We start from the raw sequence: 12883 nt of genomic DNA on the forward strand, positions 1-12883 counted from the left end.
GTTCATATTCAAGGTTCAATTATAGTCGAATAATTTCAAGGGGACCGGTCGGGAATCGAACCCGGAATTTTCCTAGATTTTTTTTTTACCCTGATTTTTCGGGCCAACTTTGAAGGGGGGGGGGGGACAAAAACTTTAAATAAAATTTGTACCAGCCTTATAGTACACAATATAATGGTAATATTACATCTGGGAATGTAGACATTATGCAGATAAATGTGTAAATTTACATAATTTAATGTAGATTGGCACTTATTCCACATATTGAGGTAAAATTACATCAAAAAAGAGGTAACATTAAACCATCCAAAAATCAACTTCTTTTTACTGTGTAAATTCGAAGATTCTCGAGACGTACTACTCCCAATAATGCGGCCAGGCCTACTGCATTATGTTATTCTGTAATGGAACACATTTCAAGAGAGGATCACGGCTACGTCACGACTGTCATCCACATATAAAGCGAATGAAGTCAAAATCGAACCAAGATCGAACCAAGTTTTAAGCGCGTTGCTTTTGAAAATGTCGTATGCGCATTGAACATAAATAACTAAACAAAACTTAAACTTTTTTAAGTTTAATATAATTTTGTTTATATATATTTAATCTCAGGGGACAACTAGGGGAACTGTATTTAATTCCGTCAAGCACCTAATGTTGGCGTATCAGCACTGTGGTGTTCAGTGACAGCAAGTTTAAAGTTTGTTTGACTGAAATTTAATAAGTATTCCATTCATTTTAAACCAACGCAACGGTCAGAAAGAATCAAACTAATTTAATTTTATTTCAAGGTGACTGAAGATATTGAGATTTTTAGTTTAGTTTAGTGAGTTTGGTTGTATTGTATCGTGGAGAGGATGCGTGGACATACCGAACCTAGCGCAATTCAACACAGAAAAAAAAACTGTTGAAAATAATACATCAGGGAATTGTAACAGATTTTGTGTCAAAAAATGTGTAATTTTACTTCAGGAACCGGTGGAATTTTTATCATTTTCTGTTGAATTTCTTATGTTTGACTCAAAAAAGGTAATATTCAACCAACGAAATTTTCAACCTACTGACATTATTTTTTTTCTGTGAACCATTTCTCATCGATTTTTATAGAATTTTAACCCTCTTATGCTCAATTTTATTTTCATTTTTTCCATGTTCAGGAGGTCATTTTGAGCAACTTTTGTTCTGCGAAAAACTTAACTTTTCTTGTTTTATGTTTTTCTTATTTCATTTTTAGTTTTTTATCATGCATTTCTAAAGAGATAACTGCATGATAAAAAAAAACTGTAATGTTTGTTTTTGATATTATTTGGCTTATACTACCATCTTCATTTTCTGCTATAGAACGAAACCATTGCCATCTAAATTGTTGAAAAATGCATAGAGGCATTGTCTGGAACATAACAAAAATTATCGCATACTTATTTTACAAAAAATATTGGAAAAGTTGACCCCACATTTGCAAAGTCGCATAAAACAAGTAAAACTTCCAACCCTAAAATTTTCTAAAATTGTAATAGTTCTTCTTTTCAATGCTTGTTAAAGATCCAAAATTCTTTGAATAATGGATTTTTGGTGAAATTTTAGATCGAAGCCCGCCTAGAGGCGGGGTTGGGTTGTAAAGAGGTAAAGCAAATTAAACCGTTCTCGAGAAAATTGTATCAAAAGAATAAAATATTTGCCCTTGATGCCCCTATCCCCGAATAAATCATCCCCCAGAATCTCATTCCTTAGAATTAAACTAAAAAAATATATAAAATTTTGAATTTTCAGTTTTCAATAAAAGTTTTTCATATATTCCAGACACTACATTTTTTTGCAAACAAACAGAAAAAAACTTGCAGCAAAACATCTGGCCATCAACAAATGTCCTTTCCCTCATAGTTTGCGAGAAATTTCACAAACAAGCCATAGTAAGAGCCGGCGTGGTAGTGGCACATTAGTTGTCATTGCCGATTGCAATAATAACCATATAGCGCCGGGTTGGTCGGTCGGCCGGTCGTCAGATGCACGCGAGAGAAATCTGGTTTCCTTGCATAAGACGCGCGAGAGTGCGTGGAGCGCATGTAACGGACTGTTCGAGGTCCAATCTCCGGGGTGCAACCATAAAGTAGCTTGGAGGCTAATTTATGGTTTTTGAAAAATTACTAAATCAAGAGACATTTTAGCCTTGAAATCAAAGCACACATCAAACCAACACGTTGTTTAGGGACGATCCCCTCTTTAAGTATTTGTCATCTCAAGTCAAGACCCGTGAAGCGCTCACGAGGAGTGCCGTCGTACTGAGACCGGTGGTGTACCAGAATGAGGCAACGCGGGCAACTCCTTCTTGATCGAGCCAACAACACCCACGCGCGCATGGCCCCCAAAGTCAGAGCCAATCCCGGCAACCAAACATAAGATTATGCCGTCAGTTTGTGTTTGTTGTTGTCGAGACTTTTGAGTTCGCCGTTTGGCCTCCGCTGAAAATAAGCTCCGCGTGCACGCGCGTTTGATTCAGGTTTTCGGTATATCATTAAGGAAAAGTACAACTGCTGGCGCGACCAAACACACGATTTGCTTTCAATTTTCAAATTTTTGGAAACGCTAATTTTCATAACAATAGAACCCCGCAGACCTCGGCCCGTAATGGAGTGACACACTGCCATGGCCCGTCAAGGAGGGGTATGGTAATTTTGGAAATTTTGTAGACCACTCGCTGGGTAATTTTGGCAGCAAGTCAGTTTGTTGAAGGTACACCGATTGACTGACTGAAATTGCATGGTTTTCGTGCGATTTGGCAAATAATGACTGTTTGTTATGGAATAGCCTACCGAATTGGTCAGCTCAGTAATGAAATTAGTCAGTTCAGAAGAGAAACAATTAGTGGAAATTTTCGTATGTTTGACAGGTTAAGCACTCACACCTAACACTATCCAATTTGCTGATTTTCACTATTAAAACAACTTATTTTGTAAAACTGTTGATAGAAACATTCTTGCTCCTTACCTATTGAGCTATTTATCACTCGATTTCAGTTGAAAACGCTATTTCATCGTTGTCGTGCTAATTTGTCGCACGTGCATTTTGGTTAAAATAGAGTTAAGAACGCCATTTTGTGCAGCTCACAATGCCTCACCTTTTAAACCTCCACAAATCCCTAAAATTCGATTTCAATCCTGGCAACGATGCCAGATTATTTTTTTATGGGAGATCTGTATTTTCTTAAAAATAAATCTGTATTTTATCTGTATCATGTCAAATTCAAAGCCATAGAAGATTTTTTTAGACTTTTAACAACAGATTTAAGCATTTTAATCATATTAAAGCATAATTCAATTACTAAATTGTTGAAATTTTTAAATCAAGGCATTTTTAAAAAATCTGTATATACAGATTTTTGTGATTTTTGGGATCGAAAAATCTGTATAATACAGGTAATCTGTATATCTGGCTGAGATATTCAATAAAAACCAAAAAACTCCGTGCATTTTTTGTCACTTTTCATATGAAAGAAGTTTCAACCTTGTCGTTCTATCTTTACATAGCCTGAAAAAAATGATGTAAGTGCGACAATTGGCCAAAAGGATTTTAGGTCAGAACGCGTCTGACACAACTGCGAGCTCGACTAATGTAAACATTTTCATCTATAACTCGGAACTCCAGTAACCAAATTCAACCAAACTTCAGGACAATGGACAGAATGGTAAACCAAACAAAACGTGTTTGTTATTGTTTACATTGCGTGCTCTAGTTTTTTTTTTAAATTCAAGGTCAAACATTGAAACGTGTTATTCTCGAAACGTCAAAAAGCGACGTGCGGCAAGTTAGCACGACAGCGTCGATAGATTTTGACACATTTTTTCTTGTGGGTGTAGTTAAAGAGTTAAACAATCTACCAAAATACCGAGAAACCTATCCAAACCCGGTCACCGGAACAAACAATGCCCCAAAACGAGCAGCTACTTGTCCACTCTCGGGAGCAAGACATCAAGCTTTTTGTCAAAGTGGTGAGCAAACATTTGCTTAAATTTCTTCTACCAGGGGTCTGTTTTTTAACGGTTTCAATAACTACCATCCGATAAGTTCCAAGCAAACAGCCTCGGAACGTTTCAAGTGCCGTGGGGAGGTCAAATTGGGCAAGACCGCTTCTCGTTGCTTTTGTTTGTCCTCCACCCCACGTGAGATGTAATCGATGAATTAATAAAGGAAGCAGTTTAATTTACAAAACTGAGCCAGCAACATTGCCGAAAGGCCTGTTGTTTCGGCAATATCTTGATTGCACTGAAAACCTAACTTTTAACGAGCATGTATTGTCCCATTGCAACTGTTTGCTGTGGGAAGGTAAATTAAACATCCGGAGGGAACTCCCGGACTTTGTTCCAGGCACAAAAGGTTGCATTCAAAAGCAGAAAAGTCCTCCAGGGCTTATATGAAGAATCGATTCCAGAGACGATTGACTTCCCGGGGCTTCCGATGGCCGTTTTTGTGAGGGTCACGCGTGTGTGCATAAAAAGTCATGTTTTTTAAAGTCGAAACGCGTAGCGCATCATAAAGGAAGAGTATGGAAACGAGGCAAAACAAAAACATATTATGCTGCGCGCACCCACCACCAGACAATCCAACGCAACGCAAGAGGGACCATCAACGAATTTGTTTGTACCAGCAGTTGAATTTGAATAAACTCATTTCCTCTCCGACTTCTCTTCGGTTCTGCTTTTTTTTGTCAGTACTTCATTCACAAGTCCACGTTCAGTTGGCAACAACTTTTCACCTCGATTTACACCAAAGTGATGTAGGTTTTTTTTTTATATATTTCCACATCAAGTTCACTCATTTCCGAGCCCATCGTGGCAGCAGATCCGTATCGGAGAGTTGCGGAGTGCGTTACGGTCACTGGTTTCAGCACAGAACCACACGCCACACAACACCGGAGAACGGATCTACCACCACCAAGAAGTGGGTTAAAAATACGTGCCAGAGCGATGGTTTGTTTTGATTACTTATTGCAGACCCACATTATGGTAATGGGTTCGGGACTTTGTCTGGAGCATGGCGCGCGTACCACACACGTCGAAGGTTGGTAGAAATCCATGGGTTGTGGTTATTGAAAGATTTTTGAGGGGGCTTCAACACCTCGTCGTTGTCGTGCATCGCACGTGCATTTTGGGCCAAAATGAGTTAAGAACGCCATTTGCCAATTTGTGCAGCTTTCAATGCATCACCTGTTGACCTTCACATGTCTCCAAAATTCGATAGTCAATAAAAAACCAAAAAATAAAACTCATTGCATTGTTGTCACTCTTAATATGAAAGAAGTTTCAATGAGATCGTGCTATCTTGACACACCCTGACAATTGCTGTAATTGCGACGACTGGCCAAAGGGATTTTAGTCAGACTGCGTTTGACACACGGACATGCCCGACTACCGTAAACATCGGGACTCCGGCAACCAATACAACCAAACTTCGGGACAAAGCACAGAACGGTCAGCAAAACAAAACGTGTTTGTTATTGTTCAGGGTATGTTATCCATTAGTGGACCCCTTTCCTATAGATAGAACCTCTGAAGGTTTTTTTGGTGAAAAATTCAATAAAGTCACGATTGGTGTTTTTGTCTATAAATCTTTTATTTGGAATGTTCAGCATAATTGAAAACAATGTTAACTGACATTGAATTGTCCTTTTCGCCAAAATAAGTGTTTTGAGTTCGACATCTGATTTTTTTTTATTTAGTCAGCAATGGCCACTAGCATTTTGAAAATAAACATGCGTGGTGTTATTAGCAACTGTAAACAAAATTTGACTTTTTTTTGATAAGGTCCTATAAACAAATGTAAACATTGAGTGTATCCCTTTCACACCTTATGTCAAAGTCCATCGGAGTAAGCGGGATACACTCAATGTTTATATTTGTTTATAGGACCTTATCAAAAAAAAGTCAAGAAATCTATTGTGATGTTTTGGTCAACTATTTAATTAATTAATATGGGAAAAAAATGCATCAAAGTAACTTTTGTTAATCATTTTTATGTTTACAGCGGTTTTCGACACTTTTTTTTATCTTTTACGGAAGTAAATGTGTTTAAAAGTTTGCTAGGTTTATATGTTGTTTGAAGCCATATCTGTTAACAAAAAATATTTGTTTACAATGAAGAGTTAGCAAATGCCCTCTTTTATGCTTTATATCTATCATTAGACCTGCAACCAAAACATGGCCTGCATCAAAACATCAAATATCGATTAAATTTGATATGAAAACAACAATTTTCCTATAGTGGACCCGGGTCCATAGTGAAATGGGGTCCATATCTGGCAAAAAACACTTTTTTTTCAAATGGCTATTTTTCTGCACAAAGGAAATAATTGATAAAATAAATAGTCTGAATTTTTCAAAAGACTTCAGATTTCATTGGTTTGTACAAAGTGTTATGAAATAGTGCTTAAAAAATTTAAAAATTGTGAAAAATGCTCGTCGGCTCTACTAGGGGGTCCACTAATGGTTTAAGATCAAACATTAAAACGCGCCAAACGTCAAAAAGCGAGGTGTGACAAGATAGCACGACAACGTTGACCTGGTTGATCAAGTCTAACAATTGTGGGAATCAATTTTAACAAATTGAGTATATGTCTTGTACTTCTCCGTTTATCCAATAGTACTTATAATGAAATAAAAAAATGTAGAAAATTTAGTAATTGGGTCTTTCGAATTACTAAATAAGGAAAGAAGACGAGATTCCGAGAATGTAGAAATCATGTATTTTTTATATGTCAGACTAATTCATTTTATTTTCGTTGAATGTATTATAATAAATTGGGTTTTTTTTTGTGTATGGTTATTTGAGTGTTCTTAGGTGAATACAAAAAGACGACAGACTTCATCAGAGTTGCAGACTTCATCAGTGTTAGTCGAGAACAGCACACAAAAAATGTAATAGTTTATTTTCATTCCATTATATTGTATTCTCTGTAGCCCAACAAATAAGCTAGAGCTTTTCCCAGTATTAAATGCATCGTCTTTGCTTCGGCAATACAAATACTAAAATTGGAACGATACAGAGAAGATTAGCATGGCTCCGGCGCGAGTATGACAGGCAAAAAAGCATCAGATTTATATTATTTATTTTACATGGTCTAAGATGACATTTTATTTGATGATATTTCCAAAAGAGTTGGTTAGTTCAACAAGAACAGTAATTTGAATTGAATTAAATCAAAATTAGTTCTTTTACTTTATATTTTTTTGCAACACATTTTTAGAAAATTGGTCCCAAAAATTAAATTAAAAATTATTCTTTCGCTTGAATTGCGGGAATTCATTGGAAATCCTGGAATTTTCTCACGGACGCTTCAGTGTCATCTAATTTGTTTTTTCCATTTTTAAAATGCTGATATCTTGGCAACTATTGGTTCGGTTTACAATGTCGGAAAATGAAACTTATGGAATGCATTTAAAAAAAAGCTATGGTATAATAAATTGTATAAACATGTTTAAAATATATTTGTTTAGCCATTTAAAAAACATTTTAACTTAAAATGCATATAAATTGAAATCGGTGCACTCTATCAAAAATGTGTTGAGTCGTTTTCGATAGCTTTAGGGGGGGGGGGGGGGGGGGGGTTTGACGATTTTCCACGATCCATCCAAAAAAGTTTTTTTTGTATGAACAATTGTCCACGAGGGGGGGGGGGGGGGCTTAACAGATTACTAAAAAAGTGCCTACGTGGTTTATGGATGGTCCCAAAACAATTTTGCCCGTGACCGACAATTTTCGCCACTACCGCCGGCTGCCTGATAGCACTTATAAAAAAAATCTTGAAACGACGATCGAACAAGTAACTTTTTGGTTGGTAATCGAACATTTACGTTAAAACCATGATCTTATTTTGATTTTGTCTCAATTTTTGTTCAAATGCCCCCACATTAATGTTAAGTTGATAATAAATATGTTAATATTCCAACAATTCCCCAAGAAACAAAAGAACTCCAATAGGCCAATATGTCGAATTTATTATTTGCAAATCCTCCAACTATTCAGCTACTCCAGTAGCTTGCAACTTGCATATAGAGTTGTTTGCCGCCGTTCATCTTTGTCTTCCAGTGACAGTTTCTCGCGGGGATTCCGAGATTTTGCTGTCTCTGCTTCGCCTCAGCACCGGAGTTGGTGGTTGCACCCGGTTTACTAAATCAATACAGAAAACCATCTGGGGGGATTAATATTTGTTTTATTTCTTCCCTTTCAATACCGCAAACATGATTCACACACACACGTGGGCCTGAAGACCAAGACAAACCTTGGATGAGTTATGCTCCGTGACCTGTGCTGGGAGGAGAAGGAACGAGGATCATCGAAAGAAGAACAAACACACACACGAGACAAACACTTCTGGCGAGCTTTTCCTGTAAACCCCGCAGTCGGCCTCTGCCCAGACTGACACATTCTGGAACACAAACCTCCTCGCGGGTCTCGGCCCGTCTACGTAGGTGATCATATTTACACACAATGGCGACAACGATCAACGACGCGACTGCGAAGACGGGGGAACTCCGAGAGGCAAGACGTTGGAAATTGAATGTAAATTGTGTGTACGACGATGGGCCGGAATGGGCAATTTCGATTTTCGAAATTGTCGATCTTCTGGGGCTTAGCCCCCACGTGGTAATCCTGTTAGCTCGCTCTCCCTCTGGGGGGAACCGGTAGTGTTCCCCCGGCGGAATCCCTCTCGACCCGATTCGGTTCAACCCACGTCGGAGACGACGTGCAAATGCCGCCCTCGTGAGACTGATTGTACTTGTAAATTTCAATGCTATTGTTATTAGATTGGACTCCATATAAATTGGCTTATTGGCGACGTTGGGGATTCGTGGCCGGGCTTTTGGGACCCCCGCCTCGGGTGATGCTTGCTAATCCCACACATGACACACACTCGTGCTCGCGGAATCGGCGCTGGGCCATGTGGGCGAATCCGCGTCGTGTCGTGCCGGAGGAGACGTGGACACAATTCTGATTGAAAACAGATCAAACCTTCGGCGAGGAAAGTGTTTGTGTGCCAGGACAGGACAGGGCCTGTTTGTCATGTCGTGGCGTGGGTACGGGATTTGGAGACGGCAGCAAAAAGTGGTCTGAATTAATCAATTTCTTCTTAAGCTGGTTCGGAAGATGTTAGTGAGTGAGTCGTGGATCGACTGAAATTAAATTACTAGGCATTAATATTGTTCTATTTTAGTAAAATATACTTGTACTAATTATGTAGCTTTATCACAATCAAATAATTCACCGATTTGCCCCAACAGTGTTTCACAAATCGAGACACCCGACCCAACCATCAACAAAGTCCGAGGTGTACTCAACTCTCAAGTACGCGTCGTCGCTGCCTCAACTCTTGCGCGTAGGAGGTTGACCCGAGAACGTGGCAATCCTTGTTGACACCCACTAATCAGCAGCAGATAGGTTGGTACTCCATGCGCGCGGGCCAATCAGTCTAGAGCGGATCAAATCTGCGCAACCCAACGCAACGCGGTACGGTTCAGCTCAGCATCCATAAACTGGTTGTTGGTTACGAGAAATAAATGATCATGTCGACATCGTGGCGCTGAACTGAACTCCGAGGCGCGTGTCTTTGTTTGGTGCGTAGGATGATATCCCCAAGCACATGACGGCGTTGACGACGACGAGTGGGTTGAGATATTGGGGGCTTAGGACCTCTCCAAAGCTGTAGTAGGAGGCAACAGCAAACAAAGGTCACATTTTGGAGAGATCTTCTCGCGGGGCTGACAACCCGTCACATCATCGAGTGCATGACTAACACATCAAATGGTTACCGAATTTTGGGAGATTTTCGAAGAGGACCCGCGACTCTTCAGAACATTGGAAAGGCATCAGGGCTGTTCTTGAGTACCGACTTTGACAGTGTGTCACACTGACAAACAATCGGCGGAACTTGCTAGAACTGTGCCCGTGTGTTGGCGGAGGGTACCGGTTTCTTTTGCGCACATTTTGTGCGACGAAACTTGGATGGGCGATGCATCATCGAGAAATCAACGGCTGACGAACTCCTGGTGCTCTGATCGTTACAGGGCAGTAGGGCGTCCAAATTTCCCGGGTTTTGAATTTCCCGGGAAACGGGAAAAATATTTTCGGAATCCCGGGAATTCCCGGGATCCCGGGAAATTTTTGAAACAGTCATAAAATCTCTATTTTCATTATATTTGTTATGTTTTTGAAGCTTAAAATCATAGAATTAGCTCAATCATATTAATTGATGATAATTAGGGTTACTGAATTTTCATGATTTCGCGGACAGCGTTAAAATCGTGAAATTTCTCATTTTCCGCGGAATACTATGGAATTCAAGGAGTTTTTGAATTCAATGCATAAAAATAACAAACTTGAAAAATATATTTTATCCAAAAAGTTTAAATGTAAATTTAATAAGTATTCAATTGAAAAAATTATATTAACTTTTTTAACTCTTTAGTTGATTACTAAAATTAGAAGGGAACACATTTAAATAGATTTTTAACAACATTTATAAGAAACGAATGCTCTGAATAAATAATTGAAGTAAAAAGAACAAAGTTCAGCATCGGAAAGTAAGTTTGCAGGGATTTAGACGAATGAATTTTATTTTAAGCTTTTTTCTCCTTTAAAATTGCCCACAACACAATACTTAGAATGTTTACTGAAAATAGAAGTGCATTCAAGTAAAAACAATTGCATTTTCCTGAATTTATTATCACTTTTAGCCCGATTTGGATCAATTAAAATTATTTTGAATTCAAGTGAAATTTACATGAACAGTTGAAATCTCATATTTTTTGAAAACTAATGATACCGTCTTCAGGGGTGACGATGGGTCTGGGCGTGAAATACGACAAGTGCTTGAAAAAACAAGTTTTACAACAAGTTGCTTACAACATTTTTTGCAATCCCGAATAAACGCCTTTTGAATGGATTTTTTGCAAACATCCATATGTTTAATAAATTCACCGTTAAAATTAAAAAAAAAATAACTAATTGATACTAGCGCCTAAAAGTTCAACATTCGCAAAAAAAAACTTTCGCAAAAAAAAATTCATTAAGTTACTACCGCCAACTAGGAAAAAACTGAAAAGCAGTATGAATATGTAAGGAGATTTTAGAGCAATAAATTTGCAAATCCTTGTTCTGTGAAATTGTTTTGTTTGTTCCTGCCATTCAAGCCATTCAAAACATCATGCAAAAAATGGCTAATTTGCCCCACATGCCAGTGTTTGATGAAAAATAATTTGATTTGTTTTTTTCCAAATCTTAAATCATAAATATAGGTAGAAATATCAATCTTTTAAAAATATATAAAATCAAATAGGAAATATTTAAAACATAAGGCATTCTTGCGATCAGTAAACTAAAATTTTAACAGTTTTCCCTTATGAACCAAATTAATGCTGATATATGCCGAATTCAAATTATAATGTTTTAAAATTATTATCGATTATGAGGTTTTTAACTGTTGATCTTTTACCCAATCAAATCTGAATTTCCAGAAATTAGTTTTTTTTAATTTTCGGGAATTCCCGGGACAAATTATAGAAAATCCCGGGATTCGGGAATTCCCGGTTTTGGAAAAATCCCGGGAATTTTGTCCCGGGATTTCCCGGGATGGACGCACTACAGGGCAGACAGCTCTGAGGAATCAGCGGAAGAACAGAAAGGAGACGGGAGGTTACCGCTGGTGGGGATGCATTCAAACGACGAAATGCTGCAGTCATCCGATTTAAAATGCAAATCGGACATCTTTGTCGAGCGATCTTTTTATTACAAGTGCATACATTTTCACTTTATACACAGTGCAAGGTTTAAATTTATGTTTCAAATAGTGTTGATCAAACTATCGTAGAAATATATTAAAAATGTTGTGCAAAGCATAATTTTATTGTTTTTTTATGAATCAGTTATCATCTATGAAACTTATTATATTTATAAAATTGTTTAAAATTTTCATTATAACAGCAATGCTAATTTTATTTCAAGTTTTTGACCCCCTCTGCCCATATTTTTTTTCCTAATGATCAGTGGAACAAAGAAAAATCGTTGAGAAATCTGGTGAAATCTATTTCGAATTCATTGTATTACGTTTATTTATGCATTTCTAATCAAATAAAGGAAATATCGTTATCTCAATAAAGTAATTCTATCGGCGATAAGTTATCAACGATAAGTGCCGAAAACTCGTTTAAAGTAATTTCATATAAAGATTTTTTTTTTCAAACCAAATCTTCTCAGAATTTGAAAGCTTTTTGTTTTTCTTTTTAAAATCTAGTAAGTTCAAAAGTACAAGTACTCAAAAACTTAAACATAAAACTTTTTTTTAACAATCAATTTTTCATAATTTGCAATAGGTTTCTAACAACGCAAAATTTTTGTAAAACTTTTACTTTATTTTTACAACACATCGTATTTTTATTAAAAATACTCAAATTTTCAAAATTTGCAATATGGTTTTCAAGTGACGCAAAATTTAGAACTTTATTTAATGAAATACTACGATTTTCATTATTTTAAATATTGGAATCAAACGAAGCCAAATTTGTGATTATTTCCGATACAAAAGAGTTTTGCTTATAAATACTTAAATAATCACCAAAACCTTTTTTTAAATACAGATTCTTCATAATTAAAAATATGTGCATAAAAAGATGCAACATTTTGCATCAATTTTCGCTGGATAAGTTTTTTTTAAGTAAAAAAAAAGAAATCCACTTTAACGACCTCCGGGTCTTTTGTGGTCTCTGTTGCAAGTTTCTGCTCATTTCTAGGCGTCCGAAGGTTATGTTTGGCGAGCAAGCTTCCCTGCACCGTGCGGTACACGCGGTTCACTTGTACCTCGGTTTTGCTTTGCGCCTGCTTTGTTCGGTTCACACCC

At 37.3% G+C, this 12883-nt stretch overlaps 1 protein-coding gene and 1 non-coding gene across 3 annotated transcripts in view; one reads left to right on the plus strand and one right to left on the minus strand.

The window, feature by feature from the left end:
* LOC120422627 (leucine-rich repeat-containing G-protein coupled receptor 4) overlaps positions 1 to 12883 on the minus strand; it is a 55302-nt gene that overhangs the window by 32906 nt on the left and 9513 nt on the right. The window lies entirely within an intron of this gene.
* Positions 6993 to 7101, plus strand: LOC128093670 (U6 spliceosomal RNA). Its single transcript, XR_008212675.1, has one exon. It is a non-coding gene; the product is annotated as a U6 spliceosomal RNA (small nuclear RNA).

The sequence above is a fragment of the Culex pipiens genome, chromosome 3 (genome assembly GCF_016801865.2).
Source record: "Culex pipiens pallens isolate TS chromosome 3, TS_CPP_V2, whole genome shotgun sequence".
In the NCBI taxonomy this organism is placed as follows: domain Eukaryota; kingdom Metazoa; phylum Arthropoda; class Insecta; order Diptera; family Culicidae; genus Culex; species Culex pipiens.